Here is a 27995-nt window from a genome sequence, read left to right as displayed (position 1 = left end):
TCAAAGGCAGCCTGACCTATAGACTGAGTTCCAGAAAAAGTTTAGGGAGTGAAGAAAACCTTCAAAAACAGCAAGCTGGCAAAAATGCATTTGAATGAGGAGGCCACCCACGTTCCAGCACCAGCAAGCAGCAGAACTTGGCAGCTTCAGCCACATGTTTCTTGCTCTAAAGTCAAGGATGCAAGAAATGGGTTATGGAATTTCCCTCTGAGACTTAGAAAAACCAGTGAGGCCAAGGCATGTGTTGGGGTTGTCCCTGCAAGGAGGCCTAAGGTGGCCATCACACAAGCTGTGAAGGTGAGGCCTGCATTGCCCTGGAGAAGCCACGATGTTGGAGATGCTAGAGTTGTGAGGTAGCTCCCAGGTAGAGCTGAAAACAGGGTATAAAAGAGAAGTATGTTTCAGTCAACAAAGCTGAAAGGAGCTGGAGATCTGAAGAGGATTTTGATATCATACACGGAGACGCAGACTTCAGAGTTTACCCAGCTGGTTTTCAGTCTTGCTTAGTTCCAGTATTTCCTCACTAGGCCCCCTTGTCTCCCATTTGGAATGGTAATGTATATCCTGTGCCATTGTACGTTGGACATATGTGATCTGCTTTTCTGCTTTGATTTTACAGGGAGTTATAGTTAAGAAACTGCCATGGGTATCACAAAAGATGATTTTGAACTTTAGTGTTTTAAACAATGTTGAGGTTGCTGGACTGGGGGAACTTTGAATGCATTTCTGCATTATGGTATTGCTAAGGAGTGGAAGGTGGTGGTTTGAATAAAAATGGACTTCATAGGCTTATAGGGAGCAGCACAATCAAGAAGTGTGGCCTTGTTGAAGGAGGTGTGGGGGAAGTAAGCCATTGGGTGTGAGCTTTGAGGTTTCAAGTGTTCAAAGAAGGCCAATTGTCCATTCTCTCTTCCTGCTGCCTGAGAATCCAAACATACTCTGAAGATTCAGCCAAACTCTCACCTCTCCAGCACCAGGTCTGCCTGCATGCTGCCATGCTTCCTGCCATAAGTGCAGGAGACCTATAAGCTAGCCCCAATTAAATGCTCTCCTTTATAAGAGTTGCCATGGTTATGATATCTCTTCACAGCAATAGAAACTCTAAGACACTGAATGAAATTCACATATCTAAAACATTAATTCTAATATTCACATATAAGAGAAAATATACAATTTTTCTCTTTCTATGTCTGTGTTACCTCACTCAGGATGATTGGTTTTAGCTCTATTCATTTACTTACAAATTGCTTAAATACCATTCCATTGTATAAATGTACCGTATTTTCATTATCCTCTCACCAGCTGATGAACTGTTTTTAGTTTCTAGCTACTAAGGATTCATCAGCAATGAACATGAAGGAGTAGTTGTTATAGCTATTCTTGGTTTTTCATCTTGACTACCTCTGGAATCATCTAAAGACCCAAGTCATTGGGCACATCCTTGAAGGATTTTTAATTAACTGGATCATTTGAGGTAGAAAGACCCATATTAAATTCAGATCACTTGAAGTCAGAAGACTCACCTTTAGTCTGGGTCACACCTTCTTGTAGCCTCCTATATAAAGGACCAGGAAGAAACCATATCTTTCTCTTTGCATGCTTGTCCTTATTGCGTCACTGACTGGTATTGTTCTGCCCAGTTCACAAACCCCAAAAGACCAGGAATAAATATAGACTCTGCTGTAAATACATGAGGTTCTTTTAATTATAAATCATTACAAGCTGCAGCTTCCCCCCCCCCTCCGCCAAGGCAGTGAGAGCCGAGCGCCCCATGCTCAGGTTAGTTGGGTGATTTAAAGATTCTGGTCCCTCCAAGGCAGGAGCAATTCCTGCCTGGCAAGCATCTATTGATCAAAATGCTACATTTTGAATTGACTGGCTATAGGAAGGTCCCAGACCATTAATGTTCTGGTGTCCCTCCCTAGGGGGATGGGCCAGTTTCCTAGCAACTGCATCTCTAGTGGGTGGGGAAGGAATGCAGTAAGGCGGTTCTTCCTCTCAGGGCATTCGTGGACTTCTCCACCCAGCTAGTTCAGGCCTTAAATACTAATAATAAATGCTGATTTTTAACCTTTCGGTCTCTGAGTATTAGAATCTACTTCTTCAGGATTCCTACATATGCTGAGGACAACATCAAGCATCCAGCACTGTGAACTGAACAGCTACTGTATTCTTGGAAGGTCATTGGGTGATAGCAGTTGTTGACTAGCTGCACCAGAGCCTGCCAACCAACCTAATAAGCCCATGTATATTCATTGTAATATAATATAGTATAAAAAGTATCTCCGTAGTAGGATGTAGAGGCTTTTGGGAATATTCCCAAGCACAGTATAGCTGGATTTTGTGGTAGATCAAGTTTCAGTGTTTGAGGATCCTCCAAACTGATTTCCAAAGTGGTCTCACCATTGTACACTCCTTCAGCAACAAATATGTGATCCCTCTCACTGAATTCTTGCCACAATGTGCTGTCAGATTAATCTTAGTCATTCTGACTGGGGTAGGATGAAATCAGACACTGATTTCCAAGTCACCTAGGCTGTGCTCAAAGTTGCAATCCTTCTACCAAGTGCTTAAAGTACAGAAGTGTGCATAGCACAATGCATAGCTCCTCTACAATATGCCGTTACCATTCTAGTTGATGGCATGAACCTGGGAGAGTGGAGTCTAAAAGTAAAGGAGACTAAAGTATCATGCAAGAGCTGACTTTACACGTAGCATCAATTTCTATTATGAAGGTATTCATGAGAGATAAGCAAGGTCATATGAGCAAAGGTACATGAGTTCAATCTGCTTAGAGTCATAAGGGCAAGGTCAAATGAGGTTAGGCTTATATAGTCAAGAGGGCAAGGTCACATTATTTCAAGCCATATACAGTCATGAGGATAAGCCATACATGGACACATCATCTAAATAATAATAGTAAAATGATAGGTAATGTGAAGTAAATAGACTCCTATTTACCTGGGAGAGGCACAAAAGCACATTCCAAGAACAACCCATGTTATGGATAAACAGGGGTTATAAGACTTTTGTCAGTCTCAGAAAAGACCCTTGTGTCCAGATATATTTCGTCCCTGTGGAGCTCCTGTCCTCTCCAGGTCTTACTAACTCCCCCTTCTATCATATGATTCCCTGCACTCTGCCCAAGGTTTGGTTATGAGTCTCAGCATCTGCTTTGATACAATGCTAGGTAGTCTTTCAGAGGCCCTCTGTGGTAGGCTTCTGTCCTGTTTCTTATTTTCTCCTTCTTCCAATGTCCATCCCATTTGTCTTTCTAAGTGAGGGTTGATCATCTTACCCTGAGTCCTCTTTCTTGTTTAGCTTCTTTAGGTGTACAGATTTTATTATGTTTATCTTATCCAAGTGGATTTCCTAGTAAGGGGAACAGGAACCGTCTCTGACATGAACTCAGTGGCTGGCTTTTTCACCTTCCCCTGCTAAAAACACCCAAAGAGAGGAGCAGCCTTGCTAGACCACAGAGGAGGACATTGAAGCCAGTCCTAATGAGACCTGATAAGCTAGGGTCAGATGGAAGGGGAGGAGGGCCTCCCCTATCAGTGGACTTAGAGAGGGGCAGGGAGGAGATGAGAGAGAAAGGATGGTATTGGAAGGGAATAAGGAAGGGGGCTACAACTGGGATACAAAATAAGTAACTGCAATTAATATAAAAAATTTAAAATTTAAAATAATTTTTTAAAATGTCCCTAAAAAAAAAAGAGGCTTCTGTCTCACAAGCTCTCAAAAGTCTCCTCACAACATTTCATTCATGGACTGTGTTCTGACATATGTCGCACACACACAAAAATATCATATCTGATCAAAAATAAAAAAAAACTAATAAAGGACAAAGAACAAGAAGGGAACGTTGCACCAGCATCCCATCAGTGGTTCTAGTTTTGAATTATCAAAGATAGAGTATGAAGTATGTGTGTTTAATATGCTAAAAAAAAAGAAGAAAAACCCACAAAAGGTAGTTTTATCATACAACACAAAAATAGTATGGCTATTTGTGCAAATATATTGTGTAAACAGAATAAAATGCCCCCAAAAAAAATAAAGAAAAAAAAAGTGGCTGTCAAGATTGTTCAGCAGGTAAAATCTGCCAATCCTGACTACCCAGGTTCTGTCTCTGGAATCCAAATAGGGGGAAGAAAGAACTGAGTGCCAAGGTAGTCCTTTGACTTCCACTTCTCTGACCTCCACACACCTATATCCCCTGAACATGAACACACACACTCTCACACACAAACACTTACACTCATATACATACATCTCAGAAACAGAAAGACACACAGGGTATATACTCACTCATAAGTGGATATTAGACATATAACATGGAATAAACATACTAAAATCTGTACACCTAAGGAAGCTAATCAAAAGGAGGACTCTGGGTAAGGTGCTCAATCCTCATTCAGAAAGACAAAGAGGATGGACATCAGAAGAGGAGAAAACAGGGAACAAGACAGGAACCTACCACAGAGGGCCTCTGAAAGGCTCTACCCTGCAGGGTATCAAAGCAGATGCTGAGACCTATTGCCAAACTTTGGGCAGAGTGCAGGGAATCTTATGAAAGAAGTGGGAAATAGTAAGACCTGGAGAGGACAGGAGCTCCACAGGGAGAGCAATAGAACCAAATCTGGGCACAGGGATCATCATTTCTGACACTGATACTCCAACCAAGTACCATGCATGAAGATAACCTAGAACCCCTGCACAGACATAGCCCATGGCAGTTCAATATCTAAGTGGGTTCCATAGTAATGGGAACAGGGACTGCCTCTGACATGAACTGATTGGCCTGCTCTTTGATCACCTCCCCTCCAGGGGGGGGTGCAGCCTTACCAGGCCACAGAGAAAGACAATGCAGCCACTCCTGATGAGACCTGATAGATAGGGATCAGAAGAAAGGGGAAACAGACCTCCCCTATCAGTGGACTGGGGTAGGGGTATGGGTAGAGCAGAGGGAAGGAGGGTGGGTTTGTGAGGGGAGGAAGGAAGGAGCTACAGGTGGAATACAAAGGGAATAAACTGTAATTAATAAAAAGAAAAGAAAAAGGATGAATAAATACATAAATAGACTGTAAAAATTGAAGTTGGCAAAGATGACTATTTTTGCCAATTAAATGACAAACATTTGAGTTTACATTGCCTATAAATTGTGACAAGAAAAATACAAGAAAGAAAAATTATTCTTATTATGTATGTGGCACCGATGAAAAAAAATCTTTAACAACATATTAGTAATTTATTCCAGGGATGAAATTTGGGTTTAATTTTGAAAAATCAATGATTCTTTAAATTTTAAGAGCAAAAAGAAGATAGAATGACATATTATTTGCTCAGTATATACTGAAAAAAAATTACTTGAAAACTTTCAAAATTAATGCATATAAGTGAGAGTTTGATTTTACCTAACCTCGTTTTATGTCCTTATACACTGTCTTAACAAGCCTGAAGAAACACTCACAAAAATGTACAAGCTATGTATATATTCAGAACACCCTTGTATTCTCAGAAATACAAATAAAAAGGAACGGGTGTGGAAAGGAGGAAACTATTACATTCATAAAGGGCATGATCACATATAAATAAAATCCAATATCCCATAGAGATAAAATTATTAACAACTACTATAAAGAGAGTTAACTGGTTCATTATACAAAAATTAATTGGAAGCTCCAGAATGGCAGACAACACTCAGGCATGGTTGTTCATAGTCTCCCATGATAATCTGGGGAAGCCTAAAAATCACCTAACAGAAAAATAGTGCCCTGTCCAAACAACTGAAGAAGAGGCTAGATTCACCATGGAAAGGCTTGGAAAACCTCCCTACTTGGCCTTGGCACCAGCAGTTGGCAAAGCATAAATAAGATATCATATGAAAAAGATTTCCTGGGGCTGGCAAGATGGCTCCGTGGTTAAAGGTGTTTGGCACCAAGCCTGAGGATCTAGCTCAATCCTTACAATCCGTGTAGTGTGAAGAGAGAACCAACCCCTGGCAGTGTGCCCTAACACATACATACACAAACGAGAAAGAAAAACAATTAAGACTTCTGCTATTGGATGGCTCACTAGCCCGAGAACTTCTGTAAACTATCCTTCAGGAAAATCAGACCAAAATGTCCCTTAAAGACAATTCAGAAGCCTTGAGGTCGTATCTTCACAGAATTCAATATGCTGTAAACATGGTGTAACCAAAGCACACACCACGACTTCCACACAGATTCTAACTAATTCTCAGGACAATGGGAAAAAGCTATACAAGGGCAGAGATGGCATTTGAAACACAAGTTTAAAGAGCTGTCACATATGTGGCCGGAATGACAGGCCAACCTGTAGAGCGCTGTCCACCACCAGGACAACATTGGTAACCTGGTAATCCAAAGGAAGAGTCAAAGCAAAGCTCATGAAAGGCACCCTCCCAGCAGCACGGAAGGAATGGGAGAGAGTCCAAACCAGAATGAACAAGCAAGAAAGTCAGTTTTTATATTCCCTATCTCCACACCTGCTCTGTCTTGTTTACTATCCAGCATTATCTTGGTGGACATGTTTTTACCCAAAAGAGCTTTAGCCCCTCTCTCCTTTCTCTTTGCTTTTTTCCTTTTCCAGGGAACACAGTCTAGCCAGATTTATAGAGTTCTTGTATTTCAGTCTCCAGTGAAATTACCTGAATTTATCTCTCTCGCTTCTGCTTTTTTCCCCTTTTTCTTTTCCTTTCTGCTTGTAGCCACAATAATGAAGACTACACACAATTCTCTCAATGTCCCTTTATTTACTAAATGCTTAGTGCTTAAGAAATAACTACTGTATAGTTGGTTATTACTCTATTTTTGTGTGAGTTTATCTCAAGCTAGTGACTACTGCTACAAACAGTATTCTATTTGCAGGGGAGGACCACAGATAAAGAGTCTAGAGGCCTAAATACTAGTCCAAGGAATAGCAAAAAAACAAAGCAAAACAAAAACAAACAAAACTGAGCTGTACCTCACTGCAAATACTCTCAACTGAAAGAGTCAAAACATATTTAATGGAATACATTTTTGTAGTGGATATATATATATATATATATATATATATATATATATATATCCACTATATATATATATTGGAAGTTTTGGTTATGTTACATAAATATGTTTTTTTAGTGTTATAAATAGAACAAGGACATCATGTAGTTGGAGGGTAGAGAGGTAGGGGTGCATCTGGGAGGAGTTAAGAGAAGAATATAATCAAGATGCATTGTATGAAATTCTCAAAAATTTATTGAAATAGCTATTGAAATCAGGATATAAATAAATTAAATGAAAATAAACTACAAAGAATCAATGAAATAAAGACTTGGTTCTCTGAAAAATATAAAAAAGACTGACAAGCTCTTAGGCAAAATAACAAAAAGAAGGAAATAGAAGACCCAAATTAACAAAATTAGTGATTAAAAAAAGATATTACAACCAATACAGATGAATCATCAAATCATAAGAACATATTTAAAAAAATCTATATTTCACTAAATTAAAAAAAATCAAAAAGAGCCAAGCATGGTGTTACACGCCTTTAATCCCAGCACTCAGGGAGGCAGAGGCAGGTGATTCACGGTGAGTTTGAGGCTATCTTGGTCTACAAAGTGAGTCCAGGACAGCCAAGGCTATACAGAGAAACCCTGTCTTGAAAAAAAAACAAAAAACAAAACAAAACAGAAAAAGAAATGGATGAATTTCTACAGGCATGTAGTCAAAATTAAACATAAAATAAATCTCCTAAACAGATCTACAACCCACAACAAGACTGAAGCAGTAATAAAACATCTCCCAACAAAAACAAAACCCAGAACCAACTGGAATCACTGTCAAATTCGACCAGACTTAAAAAACTAACATAAATAATAGTCAAATTCTTCCATAAAATATAAAATAAAAGAATGCTTCCAAACTCTTATGAAGCCGTTATTACCGTTCTACAAAAACTAGGTAAGAACACTGAAAAACTAAAAAGAAACTTGCAGAACCAGCTCCATAATGAAAAGAGACACAAAAATTCTCAATAAAATATTGGCAAACCAAATTCAAAACAACATCTGAAAGGTCATTCATCATGATCAAGATGGCCTTATATCAGAGATGAGATGCAGGGATGGTTCAACATATATGAATCAACAAATGTAATTCATCATGTAAGTAGACTCAAAGGCAGAAATTTCATCATTATCTCAATAGACAAAAAAAAAAAAAAGCTTTTTTAAAAAAACTAACTTCTGCTCATGATTTGTCTTAAAAAAAGGAGGAAACAGGAGTAATCATGGCAAACTCCCTAGCAAGGGTACTTGAAAGATATAACCAAGGCTTAAGTTAAACGATGCACTTTCGTCTTGCAAGCAGAATAGGGCCTTTTCCATGAATCTGACTCTTTCTTTAATAACATAATGCCCTTTCTGGTTTGGTCTTCACAGCAGAAATATGGCTAAGAATTGGTTTTAAATTTTTTGGTGGGTCAACAAACCCTGGTAAGAATTTGAAAGCAAAAGCAATGTTAAAACCTATCAGAAACTATTTTTAAATGAAAATACACTGTAGGTAGCTATTAAAGTTCTAAGCCAAAATATTTTTTTGCATAAAAGTTAAATTGCTAATGAAAATTCTTTACCAAGGGCAAGGGACAAGGAAGGATTAAACAAACTGCTGTTGTGTGACTCTGACTTAAGGGACTATCCATGATGAACCTATTATCTCTTTTTCCAGGCAAGATATTTACTGAATTCACTTTTAAACCACCCAAAACTGCAAAATGCAATTCATTCTTTGAGTAATTGGAATGCAGTGTTGTGAATGAAATTTGATTGCTAGAAAAAAAAAGTTAGCTTTTTCTTATTAGCAAAGTACAGCTGAAAATGAAGGAAGACAAATAAAATAACAGCTTATTAATGGAATCTTGAAATATAAATGAGGTTTTCTTAAATTTCTAGTGACTATGGAGACAGTGTTTATGCCACTATGAACAAGACAGCTCTGACACAGCTGTAAAAAGCAGGAAGGGAACACATAAAAGTGGGTGTTAAATTGGGTCAAATTCCTCAAGCAACTCTCTAGACTAGGACTTCCAAAAAGAAAAGTCTGAATATTAGATCATGTTTTTGTACCAATATTTTTATAGTTGTTGAAGCCTTAAATATATAGGAGATATATAAGCTCATTTTGCCCCCAGAGGACAATGGACTGTCAGAAACATTGGTACAAAGAATTGGGTCCTAACTCTAGAAATAAACTAGGAGAAGAGGGTCTGCCCAAGAATGACTGTTTGTTAGGTATCGCCAGTCTCTTAGCTTCTAAATAGTCACTAACTCATCTATAGAGTAGAAAATTTAATATAATTAAACACATTTCAATTCATGCTCTGAAAATCAAACTAGATAGCAGAAGCAATAGATTATCATAAGTAAGTTTTAATGATTCTCAGACTCCTAAACATGATGCATGGGAAAAACATGAAGATTTCCCAAAAGCACTTTATAGATGACAGATCAGCCCTGATACCCTCACCATCACCACAGCCATCAGTTTATGTAAATAGCATCCTGGAAGCACCACAAAAGTCAAAGGTATTCTTCCAGCCTACATGGACACCAGGCTTGTATATGGTACATACATACATACAGGCAAGATAACAATACACATAAATAAAATAATTTTTTAAAGTCAAGGGTGTTATCTTCCCTGAAAGTTAAATGAGCACCAATAGAGGCACACAGAGAAACTATAAAGAAAGATCTCAGCATCTCTCCCCGGGTGGATGTTTCCTGAGCAGCAGGTACTTACTTGCCAGAGAAAATATTGGTTAAGCTCGTATTTTAGTAACTTGGCAGCTTATATCCCTCCCCTGCAAGATGTTGCAACATATTCAAATATAGGTATGGATGCATGCTTCCTTTCTAGAGAATCACCAATGCCAAAGTCTGGTTAGATTTTGCATGCTATCTAAGCAAGGAAAAAGGTATCATGGATATGTTCTTTGGAGCTCAAGTGGACGCTATAAACGATAGCAGACTGAAGCTGTCTTAACGTCATCCCAAGGAAGTGCTAGGGAACTCATCCCAGCCGTAAAGTGCACGGGAACATTGCTCAGGAACTTCGCCGTCAAGGAAATGCTTCAAGGAATATCAGCAAGGGAAGATAGCATCAGTATCAAGGAGAAACGTTCGGAAAGGTTGTGAAATTTAAACCAGAAGGCTTTGGATTTTACTGGTGTTATCACCAAATATCAGGGAGGTAAAGCAACATAAAGGTAACGAGCGTCTGGCAAAACCATTACAACTATATACGCCATTGAACTTATGGTGTGTAATTACGCTTGCTGTTTAAGTTAAAATGGACTTTACAGTGTTTAAAGCAGAAGACGGTATCTTTTACGTTTGCGTGGCATGACTGTAACTCTGTTTCAAATCATAAAGGCAGGTGTTGGGTAGACATACCTGCAATCTGCTTGCCTCTGTCTCCTGGTGCTACAATTAAAGACATGTGCCACCACGTTCAGCTTTTTTATTTAATTTCAAAAGAACTAAAATTGAAATAGTACCCCATTTTAATCACATAATTGCATATTCAATCATACATGAGATTTTTTCTTTTTTTGTTTTGGTTTTTCAAGACAGGGTTTCTCTGTATAGCATTGGCTGCCCTGGATTTGCTTTATTGACCAGGCTGGCCTTGAACTCACAGAGATCCACCTGCCTCTGCCTCCTTTAGTACTGAGATTACAGGTGTGAGCCACAGTGCCTGGCTACGTGAGATTTCTTTAAGAAATAACTCCATTAATACACAAAGTGACTAAATTATAATAAATAATAATTGATAACAATATTTTTAAATATTCTATATTTTACTAAACAACAGTGAAATGTAATTTATTTATTCATTAACTTTTTCTGCTCAGTCTTGGTTACTGACATAAACCTATCTGGTAACATGCAAATCAATGACTAACTGTCATCAACACCTGTAGTCATACTCTATGGATGTGTAGGCTTCCTTTTACTATCCAGGGCTATCTCAGACAAGAGGGACCATGATCTTGGCCCTGTACTTTTTTTTCCATTTTTTTTAATTTTTATTAATTACGTTTATCCACTTTGTATCTTCCCTGTACCTACCTCCCTCTTCCCCTCCCAATCCCACCCTCTCTCTTCCCCACCGGTGTCTCTCTCCCAGTCCACTGAAAAGGGAGGTCCTCCTTCCCTTCCCTCTGATCCTAGTCTATCAAGCCAGCTTCTCGGGCCTGCAGAAACTCCTCCGCAGTTCAACCTTCTGAGAGTTGAGTGTTCTAGATATGAGCCTGTAAGGCTGAGGAGTAGCTGATGGTGAGCGGTTGTAGAACACTAGGAAAGAAGTTAAGCAGGTGAGCTAAATTGAGTACTTCTTTGAGTATAGTCCCCCAGAAAGCTGAAAGGTAAGATGAAGCTGGGAGGCCACATCATTTTGACACAGAGCTTCACAAAATTTAAGCTTTTTAATTTCAAATAGTTATGAAGTCCCATTTTTTCAAAGAAAATGAACAAAGCACCATTTTATTCAGCAGTCAGTTGCCTTCATTGACTATTTTAAACATTTAAACATATGGGATATGCACCTCCATTTTATACTTTTCTGGCTCTGTCCTACGAGAGGCAGGTGGGAGAGATACCATCCATGTCATGTGACAGAAGCGTGTCTAAAAGAACACGGTCAAGTGATCAGTGAAAACATACATATCATTTACTTTGAAAATAATCAAATCATTGTGAGATTGACTGATATATTCTCTGCTTTTAAAAAAAATTTTTTTAAAATTTCGAGCTCATATTCAAAACAGAAGCAATAATTAATCAGTTTTCTATCTGTCCATACTTTTTCTAGGAAGTGGGGTCCTGTAATCACTGATGAGCAAACAGCAAGTATACTTGATCTGAGTTGGATGAATTAAGATACAGTTCAAAGATTAGCCGGTCTCTTTTAGGCATATGACCCAATAAAGAAGGTAATGGGAAAATGAAATGGCTGATAGGTTTATCAGCAAATACAGTTCAGGAAGAGTCTGTTAACATAAAGAATCATGAAAGAGGTAAACAATCTTTACAGCCTACAAAAGAAGGGGACAAGGCTAAAAGCAGAGAGGCAGAGGCAGAGAGGCATGGAGAACAATGCTATATTAATACTGTTCTCAAGGACTTCGACCCAGATTTAGCGAATGACATCTGCATTAGTACTGTTGAATTCTAAAACGATGGTCTAATTGTCTTGAGGAAAAGACAAATAAATTGGTATTGCCATCTTTAATTCTGTAATTCTCGGATGACATTTGTATATAAGCTTATTTTTCCCTTGTAAGAATCCTATGATATAGCTTCTGTTGCTATCACCATTTTTAGACAGGGTATCTCTATATTGTCCTGGCTGTCCTAGAACTCTCTACGTAGACCAGACTGACCTCAAACTCATAGAGGACTGACTGCCTCTGCTTCCAGAGTACTGGGATTAAAGGTATGAACCACCACACCCAGCTACTATCACCATTTTAAAATGAAGAAACTGAGGAACAGAGGTGGTAAATAAATTGACAGATGCCGTTCAACTTCACTTATTTTTATTGGGTTAAAAGTTTAACACACATTGTGCTCCAGAGTCTATAAGCACCAAGATAATAATTTACAGGATATCATTTGTTTTTCCATCATTCAAAATAATCATATTTTAGAAAAGATTTGTTAGACCTCATAACTTATTTAGGAGTTATATTAAGCAGAGTAAATACACTGTTCAACAGATGGAGTCTGAGAAAACTGTAATCCCAAACTACTTGGAATTACGTGTTCGCTATGCATATTTAAAGCAATAAAACCTCCAACCTTCTTTGTGAAATGCCTCATTGACTATCTTTTCTCAGAAGAGTTACAAAGAAGATTGATATATGATAAAATCATCATGAAAATTAGAAGATTTATTTTAATTTTCCAATGAATAAGCAAACATGAAATAAAGAATAATAAGAGCAGACATTTATTATGCACAGCTACGGTAACTTCTTACCACCAGTCTCTTTGCAGTTTAAAATTACTTTGTATCTAACCTTCATCTTTCCATAACATGTATCGAGTAAACACATAAAAAGCTAAGATTATTGTGTGACTGAATTGAAATATTTAAGTTCTTTTTTATTAAAATCAATACCATTGTAAGATAACCCCTTAAAATGTTAATAACTGACAATGTAACAATAATAAGCAAAGTGCTGTGTTTGCAATCATAAGAATTGGGTAATAACAATCTACTCCTGACAGATGGAGCTCAGAAAAAACACAGGACAAAGCCTCTCCCGCAAAAGTTCGCAAACTGTCTGAGAAAGCAGAAAGGACATACACAAGAGAAGCAGAGAGTTATTCAATAGTGTCAACTATTATTTGTTCTACTATTTCACAGTATCTCTGGGGTTAGTGAGATGGCTTATGTAGTAAAAATACCTGTCATCAGGCATGATGACCTTAATTTGATCACTGGAATCCACATGGTGGAAAGAAAGAACAGACTCCCACAAGTTCTGACCTCCATATACACATCCTTACGAACACAACCACATGCATACACACAAATAACTAGATAGATAAATGTAATTTTTAGGAAGTATTTTTAAAAGTTCCTTGTCAAATTTTAACATGTAACAAAGAAAAGAGAAAATAGAGATACAACTGTCAAGGAAAATGTTGTGCAACAAGAAGACAGTCTCTACCTTACCCAACAATATGAGCAGCATTTCAACGAATCTACAGAAGGGAGGAGCCAACATTGAGTTCCAGAGATGTATTATAAACTTACATTTGGAGACAGGTAGAATTTAGTGTGATTGTTCTCACAACATCCTTTCCTGCCACCATGTGGACTAGAAGAAAATGTTCCGAATTCTAGAGATGAATTTTGCTAGGCCCAGGCAATAAGGATTATTCACTTTTCTTTCCTAAGTTACTAAGACAGATGTAGGCTTAAGCTAATCAATCAACAAATGATTGTCCATTTGTCTGAGAAATTCAAGGGAGGAGACCTGATTTTCACCAAGGAAAATTTCCACCACATTAGTGATAAAGCAACTTGTAATAGACAGCTATTTCATGACAAGAGGAAATAAGAAAGACAGAGAAAGAAAGAAAAGAAAAGGAAGGAAGGAAGGGAGGAAGGAAGGGAGGGAGGAAGGGAGGGAGGGAGGAAGGAAGGAAGGAAGGAAGGAAGGAAGGAAGGAAGGAAGGAAGGAAGGAAGGAAGGAAGGAAAGGAAAGGAAAGGAAAGGAAAAGGAAAGGAAAGGAAAAGGAAAGGAAAGGAAAGGAAAGGAAAGAAAAGAAAAGAAAAGAAAAGAAAAGAAAAGAAAAGAAAAGAAAAGAAAAGAAAAGAAAAGAAAAGAAAAGAAAAGAAAAGAAAAGAAAAGAAAAGAAAAGAAAAGAAGGAAGAATATAGGTAAGTGCATGAATCTCCATATGGGCATTCTTAAGTACTGATATGTGAAAAGTGATTCTTCAGAATCATGAGAAATACAGATGTGTTTCAGATGTATTATCAACACAAATTATCACTGACCTGGGATTTTATTTACAGTCCTTAATGTAAAATGTATCTCTTATAAAGAGGAAATTTGTTTTTTAATTGCATGATAATTTCCTAAATAACATGTATCAACAATAAAGAAATGCATAGGGAGAGTTTGCAAAGTGTTTCTAATGCATAAAATTTCCACAGCCTACTTCACATCAATAATTACCACTGTCATAAAACTGAAACATGATTTTCAATATCTCTATCTCAAAAGTTTTTTGAGAGTCTGGATTATATCTTTTTATAATGTACAATGAGCTTTTAGAAAGAATGTAAGCATAATCACACTAAAATAAAATCAGTACTGAACCAGTTAATGATATGTATAGTCCCTTCCAAATAGTGAGTTTTATGAAAAAGCAGTTTCTGAAACACCAAGGAGACCAGTCATAAAGCTTTGAAAACCAACCCAAGTACCTTTGAATCATTTTTCAACCTATTTGGAATATTTTACAAACGAAATCAAACTAAAAGACTTACACATGTTGTTAAATAAAAACATTTCTGCCACAGATAGGCTACCTTTCTAGGAGCCGGTTAGAAAGGCATCTTATGCTCACAGAACCATACGGGCAAATGCTGTGTCTGTTGGTTGTCCCACAGAAATATGTGGGACATATGCCTGATGACATCATGTACCTTGTTCTCAGAACAGAACTCAAGATGGGATAGGGCTGGAATCCTTCTCCTACTGGCTAGCTCCAGTGTGAGAAGATGCCACGCAGGCTGCTAAGGGAGCATTGGCATCAATAGCCTTAACTCCGCAGCGTACCCATGTGCAATAAAATCCTCATAGACTATGATTATCTGCACCAGATCTGCACAACGTGCTGTCAGTGAAGGGGAGAGGCTCTTGAGGACTCACCTCTCTCTGAGGATTTATACATAGTTAATGATTAATAGAAGATAGAGACATTTTCTTCAAAGATGTAGCCATTGATAGGGTGCTCATCCTACTATAATCAGCCATATTGAAACTCCCTGGTCACACACACACACACACACACACACACACACACACACACACGCACGCAAAGACAGACACATGCAGACATGAAAGTAAAATGTGTATGACCTGGGAAGAGGAAAGGCATTTAGGTGGGAACGAAAGATGGTAACAAGAGTGTACTATTTCACTTTCTGTTGTGATAAAGCACTGACCAAAAGAAACTTGGGAAGGAATGGATTTATCTGGCTTGCCTGTCCTGATCACAGTCCATCATTAGCAGAAGTCAGGGCCGAAACTCAAAGCAGTAAACGTGGGGCAGGATCAGAAGCAAATGTGGAGTAACACTGCTTCCTGGCTTTCTTCCCCTGGCTTACTCAGCTTCTTTTCTGACACACGAAAGCCAACATGCCCAGGGATGGCACTGCCTAACAGTGGGCTGGGCCCTCCAAGATCACTCATCCACCAAGAAAATGCCCCACATACTTGCCCAAAGACTATACTGATGGAGGAAATTCCTCACTTGAAGCTCCTTCCCTGATAACTCTAGTTCGTGTCAGGTTAACAAAAACTAATCAGCAAGGGGTGGGAGGAGGTTGAACATAATGAAAGTACATTACATAAAATGTTTTAATTAAATCCATTATGTATAACTAATGTATGCTAATAAAACATTAAAAGTAAATAATAAAATGACTAAATAGAACTCCCATTTCGAATGAGGAACTACCCCATATGCTTTCACATACAGTTAGCAATATTTTTGTAATACTCTAAATTTTCTTTTCTTCCCCCTTGAAAATCTATCCATTTCATTTGCAGCTTGTAGTTTGAAGGAAAATTTAGGTCATGTAACTGTCCTCCTTTCTGCTATCCTAGTTTCCAAATCTCTAAGTTTCATTATTTTACTTTCAGTCAGCACAATATAAATACACAAAATCAATACTCAATTTGATAGATAGAGAACAAATTTAAAAAGCTTTATTTTTATCAAACTGTATTACAAATGTTATCTTCATTTTAAATTACTCATTGCTTTAAAATTACCCATTACCCATATTACTCATTGTTTTAAAATTTTTTTCACCTTGTTTTTAACATATTATTTCACAATGTCAACAATAGATTACCTATATTTTTCTTATTATTTTACTGTTTCAGTTTTGAATTGACACATGTATACTTCTAGTGTCTCATATAATTAGAATTATATATTTAATGTACAGTGATTAGATCATGAGAATAGATGTAACACATCTCATCTCTTGTATAAGGAAAATTCAACTAGCTATTTTGAAATATACACTCAGTTGTTGTCAACTATAGGGAACCTCCTGTGTGACAGAACATGAAAGTTATTCCTCCCGTCTATTTACTTGTACATACAAGTGAGAAGGTATTTTTCTTTGTCAGTGTTCTCTTGCTGTGAAGGGCCACCATGACCATACAAGTCTTATAAAAGAAAGCATTTAACTAGGGCTTGCTTACAGCTTCAGAGGTTTAGTGCACTATCATCATGACAGGAAGCATGGCAGCTTGCAGGCAAACATGACTCCTGGGAGGAAGCTGAGAGTTCTCCATATGGTTCAGAAGGTAACAGGAAGTCACTGAGCCATTTAGGCTTCTGAAGCTCCAGAGCCCACCCTCAGTGACACACTTCCCAAAACAAGGACATATCTACCCCAACAAGGCCACACCCAGTCCAACAAAGCCACACCTCCCAGTTCTTTCAAATAGTGCCACTCCCAGGTGACTAAGCATACACGTCAATGGAATTCCACTCCTTCACCCCCATACGTTTATAGCCATATCATAATGCAAAAGTACATTCAGTCCAGCTTCAAATGTCTCCATAACCTATCATAGCCTCAACACTGTTTAAAAAGCCAAAGTTCAAAGTCTCTTGTGAGACTCATGACAGTCTCTTAACTATAACCCCTATAAAATCAGAATCAAAAAGCAGATCACATACTTCCAACATACAATGGCACAGACTATACAGTGCCATTCCAAAAGGAAGAAAAGGAGCATAAAGAAGAAATACTGAACTAAAGCAAGACCTAAAACCTCTGCATCATCATGTCTGATGTCAAAGCACTCCTCAGATCTCTAATTCCTTTCAGTTTTGTTAACAACAAAATCCTCAGCCGCTTCCTCATCCTGGTTAGCAGCTCTCCTTGGCAGATTTCCCACAGCTCTGTCTTCTCCAACTTCATGGGGACTCCAACAAAATCCAGGTTTCACCTTCACAGCTTCATTCAATGGCCTCTTTGGACCTCCATGCAGGGACTCCCTTAACACATTCCTGGTCTCAGAGGCTTTCCTGAGCCTTGGATGGAGATTCACAATCCCTATCTTGTATCCTTGACTCTTAAGCCAAAACCACATGTCCAAAGTTGACAAGTTCTTCTGTTTTCTGAGACTGGAATTTGGCTCCTTGTTCAAATACATTTTCATGAGCTACCTGTTTTTGAGGTTTCCTTCACTTCTTAATCTTGTCTTTAATTCCTTTTCACAAGTTGGAAGATTAGCTGGGTGGGGTCTTACCTTTAGGTTGTCACTCCCTTTATTCCATTTAACATCAATCTTTCTAAACTTTTTATTTCTTTAAACACTGCAATTAGCCTCATTAAACTTCCTTGTGCCCCTTTTCTCAAACTGCACATTTTATATTTTTTCCTTGCTCATAAGAAAAACCACTAATAACCACATGACAGAGTCAATATTAGACTGTCTTGAAATCTCTTCTGCCAATGCTCTTAAAGCAAAACTCTTCAATTTAGTCTCAGGCAGCTTCTTTTTTTTTTTTTTTTTTTTTTTTTTGGACAAGGGCAGAAAGTAGCCACATTCTTTGCCAAAATATCACAATATTAGTCTTTAGGCTCTTTACTAATATTCTTTCTCCTCCAAAACTGGGCTATCATAATATTCATTACTCTCAGGACCACTGTTTTCAATGCTCCTACAAGTATCAGTCCCATCTAAAGCTTTCAAATGCATTCTTAATACAAAGTCCCAAAATCCATATACAAACAAATCAGCAAAGTCAGGCCTGTTACAGCAACACCCTGCTCCCTGGTACCAACTTCTGTTTTAGTTGGTGTTCTGTTGCTATAAAGAGGCACTATGACCATGGCAATTCTTATTAAAAGAAAAAAAGCATTTAATTAGGGCTTGTCTCTTAGTTAGGGTTTCTACTGTTGTGAAGAAATAATAATAATGATGATAATAGAAAACACCATCGCATCACTGTGCATGCCTTGACATGCCAGTCGTATTTGTAGCTGACGGTATTCACAGCTGAGAAAAGGTGGTGGTTTTCTTCTCCTCCAGTAGTATGCACAGCACTTTCTAGAACTCTGAAAGCTAGGCAGTATGGATGAAGTTTCCCATGGAGTACCAGCTTGAATTTTCTGTGCTCTATGACTCAAGCATGTAGTATTATCTACAGCAGGGTTTTAGCATCAAGTTCTGGAGAGTAACCAAGAATATTGGCAATGTCCTTCAATGTTTGAAAGTCTTTGAATCCTTGCTTGCCAACAGTTCCAAAAGAAATAATCTGTTCATGGCACTGGGTTCCTTTTTTTTTTAATTTGTTATCCTGAGGCATCTAGTGTACTCACCGCTGTAGGATAATTACATTTAAAGCCCTTTGATATGTTTATGTTCATATTTTAGGAAGCTTCTACAACAGTAGATTTCCATATGGAATTTTCATAGGTTTTTAATGTATTTGATTCTCTTTGTATTCTATCCTCCACCCTACTCTTCCATCCTCCTCTCTATTTAACTGTCTATGTACACCACTTTAATCTATTTAACTGTCTATGTACACCACTTTAATCCTTACCACTATATTCTATCTTCACTCCCTTGAAATACTCCAATGACACCTTACAAAATGTTTTACATGATCATTCCTACATTCACCATGGTTTCAACAAAAAGGCTTATAATACACATCAAAGAAAAGACAGCATCTTCAACACATAGTACTTTTCAGACTGGGTAATTATATGTAAAATAATAAAACATAGAGACAGAAACTGAAGCAGAAGCCATAGGAAAATGTTGCTTACTGGTTTGCTCTTCATAGCTTGTTCAGCCTGCTTTTATATACTTTAGAGGAAGACCTACCCAGGAATGGCACCATCCCCTGGAATGGGCCTGCTCACATAAATCATTGATCAAGAAAATACTCAACAGGCAGGCCAATTTATTGGGAACATTTTCTCAATTGAACTTCCTTCTTCTGAAATAACTCTAGCCTGTGTCAAGTTGACATAAAAACTAGCCAGCACATCTACTAAATGTGCTTTTAGCATGTCTTCTCTGCAGTTTCAGAGAATGTCCTCAGGCAATTTACAACCAGAACTTTAAAATTATTTTTTCCAATTTCTGGAGCCATTCATTGGCTTTCTATATTAGTTACTGACTCACATTGTAACAAAATACATAGCAAGAAGCAGAATAAGGAAGAAGTGACTTATTTTGGATCACAGTTTGAAGGAACTACCCTAGAGAGGGAGGCATTTTGGCAACAAAAAAAGCCCTTGGATATATTGGGCAGAAACATAAAGCTGCCAATCACGTTGCATTGGTAATCAGAAAGTAGAGAGAGTTAATGTCGACATTAAACTCAGTTTGCATTTTGTTTTGTTTTTCCTATTTTTATTCAACCCAGGAATCCAGTCCATGTGATGGTGCTGCCTCAGGTAGGTCTGCCCTCCTCAGCTGAACTCTCTGGAAATGCTTTCATCCACATACTCAGAGATGTGTCTTAGATGTTTCCAAACAAAGCCAAGTTGATAATGAAGATAAATCATGAAAATAGCATGCTAGACTCTTTCAACCTCTCAAAACAATTGGCTTTAAGGACTATATGAGACCCTGAAATCTAATGATAATAACTGCGTATCATACTAGTAACTTAATTCTTTTGAATTCCATGTAATGTGCTCTTATATGCTTCATCATTATGATATCCAACTCTTTAAAAGTTTTAGAGAATTTAAATTTATTTAATCAAGAGCCTGAATGGTGTCACACACCTCTAATTCTATCAGGTAAGAAGCAGAGGCAGGAAGATTATGAGTGAAAGGCCGGATTGGGTATAATACATAGTAAGAACCTAGCTGATACAAAGTTATTTAATCTTTTAACCATTTTAAATGAATCTGTTAGCTAACTTAGGGTAACATAACAAAATACTTCAGACTGGGCAGTACATACAGCATAAATTCATTGTCTCATAATTCTAGAGAGGCAGACAGGATCAGACTGGCGTGACTCTGGTGAGGGCTTCCTTCCTTGACTGACAGCAACATTTCATTGAGTGTTCCATAGCCGTCCTCAGTAGAAATAAGAAAGTAAGCCCTCTGCTGTTTTTTATTATAAGAACAGAAATCCCTCACAAATGTTAGCTTCATAACTTTATTAAAACATATTTGTGCCTCTACAACATAAAGATCTTATCATGTTGTGCTTCTGAATTTTCAAAGGACATTATTTAGTCAGTAGACTTTCTTTTATTAACACTTCATAGCCATTAGGATATCTACTATTAAAGGTATGGGGGGTAATGACTGGTCATAGAGACAAAGACTGTAACTGTCCTGCACTGCAGGTGAGAAATTAGAATGGTGCAATTGTAGAAAATCAATATGCTATTACCACATGACTCAGCCAATTTACTCCTAAGTATATATGCTATTACGGTCTGAATATAAAGTTTCTAAACATTTCCAAGCTCAGGCATTGTTTTAGGAGATTATGCAAATTTAGATTATGGAGACTTAAAAGGTATAACTACACTTAGCAAGGCAAGTCACTGATAAATGATGAATGATATAAGCCACAAAGAGCACATATTATACGATTTTTATTCATAAGGGGTGGCTGGAATATAGAAGTTCATAAAGAGGAAGTACAATGGAAGTTACCAGGACTGAGAGGCAAGGGCAGTAGTTAATAGGTACAGTTTCTATCTGAGACGATGAAAATCTTCTAGAATAGATAGTAATAGTTATACTATTACATATTACTTATTACTATTACATATACTTAATGCAATCAAATTATACAATTAATATAGCAAATTTTATCATAAATAAATATCATAACATGCACACACTCACACACACACACACACACACACACACACATATCATTCCCAGCTTATTCCAAAACTGTAGATTTCTCCAGTGGCCTACTTCTTAAGGACATATGTATGCATGTTCTATCAGTTGGTAAGATTTTAAAATACAAAGTTAAAAATGTATAGCTTGGAAGTGATTCCTTGGGAAACGCGAAGCGCCCTGGAGCTCAGTGGAGAGCTCTTCCGCCTCAGGGGGGCGTTAACTTGACTTAGAGTGCTAGATCCATGGTCACACAACACTTCTTCTGAGTCAATGGCACCGAAGGATGAAATCCACAGTCCACAGACTCCTGCCTACATGGTGGCTAACAACCATCTTTAATGCCCATTCCAAGGATTTTGATGATCTCTTCTGGCCTCTGTATTGCAGGATCATAGTGCACAGACATATATATAGTCAAAAAGACCATAAAAGTAATACATTTAAAAAACAACAACAACAACAACAACAACAGTGATTGGCTTCACATGTGACTAAGCTTAATGCATTTAACTTATTTTATGTTATTTTTATGAGTGTTGCATGTATGTATTGTGTGTATGCCTGGGACCTGCCTGCAGAGGTCAGAAAAGTCCATCAGATTCCTTGGAACAGGAGTTACTGATATGACCCACTATATGGGTGCTGGGAACTGAATCTAGGTGCTCTGCAAAAAGAGAGGATGTTTAATATCCCTTTTCTTTTCTTACCTAGATTACAGGGAAGATGTTGGTTGAATATATTTTGTCTCCAGTTTGCAGGCTTACCAAGGCACCTACTTTTGACCTTGCTAGCAGAGGCTCATCACCTCTAAGAGGCAGTGTATCTGATACTGCAGACAGTAAACCTCTCATCTTGAAGGAATAATCCCATATTCTAATGCCAATAGGAAAATAATAAACTTATATAATCAACAAGAAAGATTGTACCCTTCCAAACACTCGGTTAATGGGGAAAGAGGGAAGGAGTCTGTATTCAAGAATACAAAAACTGCTCTTTGAACTCATATAAACATTGGAGAAAATGAGAATGTTAATCACGCAGGGTGTCTTCTCTATGGAGAAAATAAAATACCTGTTTTCTTCCTAGAAGGTTGTTAATGACCTGTGACCTTTGCTATCTGTAGGGTCAGACCTCATCCAGATTCTCCAGAATGCTTATCCTAGTCTCAGTCTTGTGATGAGGCCAGAAATTTCTTTGAGCAACAGATTTTAATTTTACATGGGAGGCTGGAAAATCTAGGTTCCAAAGTCAACAAGGGATAATAGCTGAAGTTCCAACAAGGTAGACAGATTCACAAGCAGGCAATGAAAGTAGATAGGCCAAAAGCAAAAGTTTTTCCCATGGTTGTCTTTATATCTGGGCTGGTGCCTGGAAGATGCTACTGTGGGTATAGTGTTCTTGTGGAATGTATACAATTTACTCTTGTTCATTCACGAGGCTGATTTCTCTACCCCGCTATCTGGTTTCAATCTGAACATTGTGTTGTGATGCTTATCCTAAGCATCACCTGTCTCAAGTTTGTGTAAACATGCTACTATTTGTTCTCTGTATTGCCAATAAAACTGACCAGCCAGTGCAGCAATGGAGAGAATAGGGTGGCTCATCCTGGTCCAGAGGCAAGGAGAAAGAAGTGAGTGGGAGGAGTGCTATGAAGAGAGCTCTGAGAGGAGAGGACCTGGAAATACCAGGAGAGTTGAACCAGACCTAAGATATGACTAAAAAGCAAGTATAATGTAGGAAATCTGAATGGGAGGAAGCTATGACGGCTTGGAGGCTTAGGATGGAGTAATTATTGCCCAGCACTGTGCTCTAGATTAATTAAACAAATCCTAGTCTCTGTGTGGTGATTTGGGTATACAGCTGGTTTAGGAATAATCAGCAACATGCTGCCTATGCTGCAAGAGAGGCTTCCCCTTCAGTTAATGCTTCCAGGAAATACCCTGACAGATACCCACACAGGGACATGCTTCTTAGTTGATTCCAGATTCCAGATCCACTCAAATTGACAACCATCAACAATTAGTTAACTCTTACTTTAAAAACAAGCAGTGTCCCCTAGATTAGAAGACCATTGCCTCTGCTAACAAAAAAGATGAGTAGAGATATCCTGCAGCATACACCTTTACTTTCACAAGACAAAACAGATGGGAACTAGGTCAACTGATTCATGATTAAAAATTCTCATGCTGTTTAAACACAAAACAGGATATTTTTTTTTCTTTTCATTAAAAAATAAAAATGGTGAAACTGTAACCAAAATTATATTCATAATTTACTTGGTAAATTTATATAAAGGGGTACCATGAAGGCATCATAAAAAGTGGTAATAAAATCTAAAATAATAACAATGTATTTAAGCCACCTTTCCACTAGAACACAAGTGTTGTGAAAATCACCACAAACTCAAAGCAAAAATGGGAAGAGACTCATACCAATATTGCCCCCTTTAAATGCCAGATTTGGGGAATCCACAGGGACTAGCCATCTGATCTACAGATATGGTGAGATCAACTAACAAACCATTGAAAAGTTTGATAAGATGGCTGCTGATGTGGGAAAAGACTCCTTCAAGGACATCTGTGCCTTGAATAAACTGAAAGCTGAGCATAAGCATGTTGTCATAATTGACATGTCCTGTGGAAATTAGAGACAAGCAAAAAAAATTGTGGTATAGCCAAGACACAGAGACTTGATTTAAAAAAAAAAAAGAAAAGAAAAAGAAAAAGACATAATTATATCTCAGGAAGATTGTACTGTCTGATTGCTGCTGGTGTTGGTGAATTTGAAGGCCAAGAAAAAGCAGACCCCTGAACATGAACTTCAGGCTTAGACCCTCCATGTAAAACAGCTAATTGTCAGTGTCAACAAAATGGATCCCATGGGGCTACTCTATAGGCCAAAAAGATAAGAGGAAATTGTTAAGTAACTCAGCATCCACATTAAGAAAATTGACAACCAACCTGACACAGTAGTATTTGTGCCAATTTCTGGCTGTGATGGTGACTGCATCCTGGAGCCAAGTGCTAACATGCCTTGATTCAAGAGATGGAAAGTCACCCACAAAGACTGCAGTGCCTGTGTGATCACACTGCCCTCAGCTCTGGATTGTATCCCACCACCAACTCACCCAAATGACAAACCTTCACAACTGACTCTCCAGGATGTCTGTAAAATTGGTGGTATTCTTGCTGTCCCTCTGGACAGGTGGAGACTGGTCTTCTAAAATCTGGCATGGTGATTACCTTTGTTCCAGTCAATGTCACAACAGAAATAAAATCTATTGAAATGCACAGTGAGGCTTTGAGGGAAGCTCATCTTGGGGATAATGTAGGCTTCAGTGTAAAGAAAATGTCTGTCAAAAACATTAGTTGTGGCAATGTTCCTTGTGTCAGCAAAAAATTATCCACCACTGGCTACACTGCTTGGGTGATTATCCTGAATCATCCAGGCCAAATTAGTACTGGCTATGTCTCTGTACTGGATTGTCACATGACTCACATAGCTTGCCAGTTTGCTAAGCTAAAAAAAAAAAAAAAAAAAAAAAAAAAAAAAAAAAAGGCATTGATCACCCTTTGTTAAGAAGGTGGAAGATGGCCCAAAATTCTTGTAAACTGATGATGCAGTCATTGCTGATATGGTTGCAGGCAAGCCCATGTGTGTCATGAAACCATCTTTCGCTGGGTGATTTTTGCTGTCAGATGATTCAGATAGTTGCTGTGGGTATCATCAAAGACATGTACAAGAAGGCTGCTGGAGACAACAAGGTCACCAAGTCTCCCCAGGAATCTCAGAAGCTAAAAGAGGATCATCTGTAACATCCACACCAAGCTTACTCAGTGGTGGAAGGAGGCTTCAGAACTGTCTCAATTTTTCATTTAAGTGTAATAGTAAAAGAGGGGGCAATGATGGCAATGTAGGATAAAACCTTCAGAAGGAGAGAAGACTATTTTGTGAACTTTGTGTCTGTGTATGTATGTGTGTGTGTGTGTGTGTGTGAAAGAGAGAGATTTAAGGTATTTGTTTTCAAAACCAGTACTTTTTAATGGAAACAACTTCACCAAGAATCTGTCACAAATTTTGAGAGCCATTAAAACAAGTTTAATAAGGAAAACAATCTTTAAAACTCTTTCTTTTTTAAAAAAAATTATTAATTACAGTTTATTCACTTTGTATCACATGTAGCCCCTCCCACATCCCCTCCCAATCCCATCCTTCCTCATCTCCTCCCATGCCCTTCTCCAAGTCCACTGATAGGGGAGGTCCTCCTCTCTTCCATCTGACCCTAGCCTATCATGTCTCATCAGGACTGGCTGCACTGTCCTCCTCTGTGACCTGGTAAGGTTGCTCCCTCCTCAGGTGGAGGTGATCAAACAGCAGGCCACTGAGTTCATGTCAGAGACATTTACTCTTCCCATTACTAGGGAACCCACTTGGAGACTGAGCTGCCATGGGATATATCTGTGCAGGGATTCTAGGTTATCTCCATGCATGGCCCTTGGTTGGAGTATCAGTCTCAGAAAAGACCCCTGGGCCCAGAGTTTTTGCTTCTTTTGCTCTCAGGTGGAGCTCCTGCCTCCTCCAGTTCTTTCTGTCTCCCCCTTCTTTCATAAGATTCCCTGCACTCTGCCCAAAGTTTGGCTATGAGTCTCAGCATAGACCCTGCTGGATTTTAATACCCTGCTGGGTAGAGCCTTTCAGAGGCTCTCTGTGGTAAGCGCCTGTCCTGTTCCCTGTTCTCTCCCTCTTCTGATGTCTTTCCTGTTTGCCTTTCTTAATGAAGATTGAGCATCTTACCCCAGGTCCTCCTTCTTGCTTAGCTTCTTTAGGTGTATAGATTTTAGTAGGTTTGTCCTATTTTATATGTCTAATATCCACTTATAACTGAATATATACCATGTGTATCTTTCTGATTCTGGGATACCTCACTCAGGTTGATCTTTTCTAGTTCCCACCATTTACCTGCAAATTTCATTATTTGTTTTTAATTGTTGAGTCGTATTTCATTGTGTAAATATACCACAATTTCTGTATCCATTCCTCAGTTGAGGGACATCTGTGTTGTTTCCAGATTTTAAACCCCTTTTAAGAATAGGATTTGATGACATGGAGAGGACAGGAGTTCCACAAGGACCAAATATATCTGGGCACAGGGTTCTTTTATGAGACTATTTCTCCAAACAAGGACCATGTATGGATGCAACCTAGAGCCTCTGCTCAGATATAGCCCTTGGTAGCTCAGTATCCAAGTGGGTTCCCTAGTAAGGGGAACAGGGACTGTTTCTTACATGAACTCGATGGTGGGCTGTTTGACCTCCCCCCTCCTCAGGGAGGAGCAGTCCTGCTAGGCCACAGAGGAGGACTTTGCAGCCAGTCCTGAAGACACCTGATAAACTAGTATCAGATCAAAGGGGAGAAGGTTCTCCCGTATCAGTGAACTTGGAAAGGGGCAGGGAGGGTGGGATTGGGAGGGAAACAGGGAGTGGGATACAGTAGGGATACAAAGTTAACAAACTGTAACTAATATTAAAAAATAAAAATTAATTTAAAAAAGAGTAGGATTTGAACTTTCTTTAGACTAATTCTAGTGAGTCACAATTAGAAAAGATCCACATACAGATAAATTGTGCATTTAAGGGAATTCCAAGCAACTCAATCAACTTTCTTTCTAATTTAGGCAAACCACAAAGGCAAACCAAATAACCAAATGAGGGCTCCTTAAACAGGTCTTCAGCAGCAGCATTATAGTACACTAAGCAAAAAAGGTCATCAGGGAAAACAGTTTTTAAATAGCATCTTCCAAGATCAAGTGTCCACAGACCAATAAATCTCAATAAGATACAGAGAGAAAATACTTTTCAATAAAACTATAATGGCACTGTGGAGACAATTCTCTACTAGAAATAAAAAAAAAAGAAAGAAAGAAAGAAAAAAGAAAAGGAAGCAAACAAGATAGTGGAGTCAGAATTAACCCCAGAAAAGATTTTTGTGAAATTTGTAAAGAAAAGAAAATTTCTTTTAAAGAAAAGAAAATATCTTCACAAAAAGAAATTTGTGAAGATAGTCACCTATTCTCAAAGATAATTTGTCAATTAATTCACTAACATCTTGTTGAAGAAGCAAAAAGAAGACACCATTTTAAGTGTAGCATATATCAGACAAGATAAAATGTAGTATAATGCAAAACTATGAATGCTGGGCAGAATGCGGTAGCACACGCCTGTAGTCGTAGAACTGGGGAGGCTGAGTCAGGAGGAATGCCACTTCAAAAACAGCTTGAGTTACAGAGCACAACTGAAAATGAACTTC

At 38.2% G+C, this 27995-nt stretch overlaps 1 pseudogene; it reads left to right on the top strand.

Moving 5' to 3' along the window:
* The first annotated feature begins 84 nt into the window (after positions 1-84).
* On the top strand, positions 85-25504 carry LOC129683252 (putative elongation factor 1-alpha-like 3; annotated as a pseudogene).
* The last annotated feature ends 2491 nt before the right edge of the window (positions 25505-27995 follow it).

Source organism: Psammomys obesus, unplaced genomic scaffold (assembly GCF_907164565.1).
Source record: "Psammomys obesus unplaced genomic scaffold, mPsaObe1.curated_primary_1811, whole genome shotgun sequence".
In the NCBI taxonomy this organism is placed as follows: Eukaryota; Metazoa; Chordata; class Mammalia; order Rodentia; family Muridae; genus Psammomys; species Psammomys obesus.
This window is presented reverse-complemented; position numbering and strand designations above follow the sequence as displayed.